The sequence below is a fragment of the Abramis brama genome (assembly GCF_963993115.1).
Source record: "Abramis brama genome assembly, chromosome: 5".
In the NCBI taxonomy this organism is placed as follows: Eukaryota; Metazoa; Chordata; class Actinopteri; order Cypriniformes; family Leuciscidae; genus Abramis; species Abramis brama.
Window position 1 is genome coordinate 19,242,803 of NC_139967.1, and position 4,189 is coordinate 19,246,991.

Genomic DNA, 4,189 nt, shown 5'->3' on the forward strand with positions numbered 1-4,189 from the left:
TCAAATGTCTCATTCCCAAAGAAGTAAAACAAAAGGTAATAACGTTTTTAAGAGTTTAGAGATAGCTTGCACACAGAGGAGGTTGCGTCTTCCAGGTGTAATGATTCCTGTCTTGTGTGGACTTTAGTTATTTCCTGTTCTGTGCCATGTTTTGTTCTCCTTTGTAGGTTTTTCCTGTTTATTAGTCTCCCGGGTGTTTCTAATCAGCCATGCCTCCTTGTTACCTTGTTATCCTGTTTAGCTTGTCTGCCTCTTTACTTAAACCCTGTGTCTTGTGTTAGTGTTTGTGGGTTCTTGATCTTGATGTTGGTTGTTCTGTTCCCCAGTCCTGTTCCTTAGTCCTAGTCTGTCTAGTTTTGAGTTTGTTTAAATAAATTACCGCTGCATGTGGATTCTGCTTCCTCTTGTTTCAACCGCATCGTTACAGAAGAACCCACCAACACTACTACAATACATTTACCTGACATAATAAATTCTTACATTTGATTTATTCAGACTGACTCTGAAATCGTTTTCCCAAGTAGATTAAACAGATTTGTATGTTACCGCAAGATTTGCGTCAGATTAGTAAAGACTAATATTTGGCACTAATTCAAGTGTACTTGGTTTGCAAAGACAAGAAGTGAATTTCCATTCAGGGCAGCAAACGTGCTGCTTGACCAACCTAAATCCGGGTGTCTTACCTCTGTTTTAATTTAATATTACTTCAGATAAGTGTATGTGGGAAACCACAGCATGGCCAATCCAAAGCTATTATAAGAGAAGTAAAGTTGGTTGACTTATCTGTAGTAGTGACCATACCTCCACTGAAGTAAACATTATGTTAAATTCAAGTGTATGCAATTCCATGGGGGCTATACCAAAGTATCTTTGATTGTGTAAGCGTGAATGCGACCAATCTCAGGTATACAGCAATTACCTCTGTTTGGTGACGAAAACTGACGAGCTTGTGAACGTGAGACCCGCATTAAGCGTGAGGACCTCTGAGCGACATAGCTTCCTAATATGAACGGGTAAAATATAAGTAAAGAGTTGAAAAGAATAATCAAATGTGCTGCTAAACTATTACATGATTGACCAATAACTAATTGACAATCTAACCTAACTTTGAGGTCATTATAAAATGGAGTCAGATAAAAGCTTAAATGGAATTAAATTACTTTGCTGCACAGAAAGACAGTAACAAGAGACCTTCACCCGTTCTATCGGATGCCACCTTTGGACCGATCCAGGCGGGCTTACACTATCAAACAAGTAGTAAGCTAGTTAGGGAAAGGTTGTTGCCAGTGGGAAGTAGTTTTGTTGACATTTTCTCTTTGGTGGTTCTCTTGAGTGTAATAAGTATTGTCTTTCATTTGTGTCTAGGTCATGGGCTGATAATCATCCCTTTTAAGGTGGAGACAGAAGCTGCGTTTACATGGACCCTAATAATCCGATTGTATTTAAACTAGTTCAATTCTTTCACTGTGGTGCACTTTCGTTTCTCTCTAAAAGCCCAAACTTAAAATCCAAATTAGCCAGATAAGTTTGTGTTGTAAAATGCAGTCTACTCTTACTAAACTGCGGTACATGTTTGATATTAAACAGTGTTATTAAAAGCACATTAAAAAGCGGATAACACGGATAACCAAATGGCTTCGGATACGAGCCTAAACATGTATACACAAAAATTTCAAAATGTATTTTTGGAGAGTATTCAAGTAAACACAAGGGGTTATGTCTTAAGTAAACATTCACAGCTGAGAAAGAAAACACATGTTTAACAGTATATTGGATCCATGCATTAGTTCTTAATTTGACAGCAGTCTAATATACCTGCTGCAGTCTGTCATTAATGATAATCAAACAACAAATGACAAAGGAAAATCAATCACTGATCTTGACTGAATAACTTGGTTAGCTTTAATAAGGCTTCATCTATATTTAATGTGTACAATGAGACTATGCAGTGCTATTTTACATTTGAATATTCATTTTTTGTTGTTGTAGGCTATTACTTAACGGAATACCATCATTAGTACATCTTCCTGAAATACTTAAAACACTATTTCATTTGCATTTTTGTTCCATTATATTTAGTTGTCTGTTTTGTTTGTAATTAGCTTCTTTGTTATATTTGAATTGCTGAATGTTTACTTCTCTAATGTAATTGTTTTGTGAAATTTCACTGATATTTAAAATGACTCATATCATGTAATAAGCCTTGATCATATCACCCACTGATAATCATGTTAAATAATCGTGATTTCAATATTGACCAAAAATAATCGTGTGAAAAACCTGCCTAATCCAAAAGACAGGTGCAGAGTCAGTGGCTGCGAATGAAATCTTAAAAACACTGCCTTCGGAAGTTGCATTCCAAGGTGGGAAGGAATCAAGCCATGTCCAATTCCAATATTAGCTTAACTTTGTGTCTCCTGAGATACTGTCAGGATTTACCAGACTCAAGAAATGAAAAAAGGTGTAAAGTGTTTCAGATAATTTGTTGAACAGTATGTGCAGAAACAGAAACATGCAAGTAAACTTGAACTAGAACCATTTAATGAGTGTTGGAAAAGAGTGGAGACACCCGGTCCAACCGCAATGCTGTGGGACTCTGCAACACTGTGGCACTCCTCATGAAGGGCCTCAACACATTAAGAACATGTTCCATGTTCCATTGCAACTTCACCACCATCGAAGTAATAAACCATGAAGACTTTCCTCCAAGACAACATCTGGATGCTGGTTCAACGACTAAGGCATTGCAAGTATCCCACATTTAACTAAGGTTTAACAGAGGTTTAGTCTAAGCGGCAGATCCCTTGATAACAAGGTGCTTTAAATTAAGATTAATTCAATTAAATTAATGTCCATGATTAAGTTAAATAAAACTTTTGTGAACATTCACCTTTGTAATGATTCTGTGGTCACTGCTTGCAAAACAAAGTCCCTTTGACAATGCGATCACAGCTACATGCTATGAGTAGTAACTGTACCCAGTAAGAAAGTTATTTTTCTTTTGCCACGAAAATAACTTTTCTGAGAGTTGATAACCACCTTGGCAGGAGCTGTAGCATTGCTGTCACCTCGAGAGGAGTAGGAGAAGGCAGTTGCCATCACAGGAAGAACAGTCAACGGTGGAAGTACCTCTGTGACCACCGAACTCGGGACAACCTGACTCGTGACCACCAGGACAACTGGACTTTGGATCACTAGACTAGGGACTACTGGATTGGAGAGCTTTGGGATCACTGGACTGGGGAGCTCTGGATGCCAACTTGGATGCCAGCCCCAAATGCCTCCCTCTCTGTGTTGGAGTCAATTTGGTGTCCAAACTGGAGGATGAAGAGAACTCTATGCTGAGCTCTGGGACTGTAACAGACTCTGGGATGAGCTCCAGGGCTGAAACGGACTCTGGAGACTCTGGAGTGATTTTGGAGTCATACCGGTTCCTGTAAGGTACTTGTTGTAAGAGTTCTGGCCTTCAGTCAGGATTTACCATGCTTAAGAGACAAGGAGTGGTATAACTCAGTTTCAGGTAATTCATTTTTAATTTATTGAACAGTATGTGCAGGAACAGGTGAAACAGGCAAGTAAACTTGAAGAAGAACAGTTCAATGTAATATTCAGATAAATCACTTGGGATTTCTTATCTTACTAGGTCCCGAGCAGCATGCACAGACACAGGATTACAGATCCACACAGGGGATCGCAGGACAATATATAGGTTACACAGGAGATAAATCCACAAGGTACTGTAAGTTTGCAGGTAAGGAAGTCTGAGTGCTTGATGAGGCCAGAAATAAGGCTACGTTCAGACTGTCAGTCCAAATCCGATTTTTGTCCATATCGATTGAAATCTGATTAGATGATAAGATGATAAGTGTGATCGGCCAAAAATCACACACATTTTTTACAAATAAGTGGTTTGAAATACTATTTACTGGTTTGATATACTATGAAAATCACATTTCTGGAAATCCATTTCAGTCAGACCGTTCTGAACGGATTTCGCGTGGTTAATGTGACTTTCTCACGTTACTTAAAACGCAAATGTCAGATGTTGTTATAGGAAACATGCTGAAAGTCGCTGCAGATACAAGGTTGTGTTGTTTTACAGTGCAGGACGAGCAGAAAATGACAATATAACGTAGACATTTTTTGAAACCGGTGGAGATGACAGCACGGAATAAAGCCACTCATACTA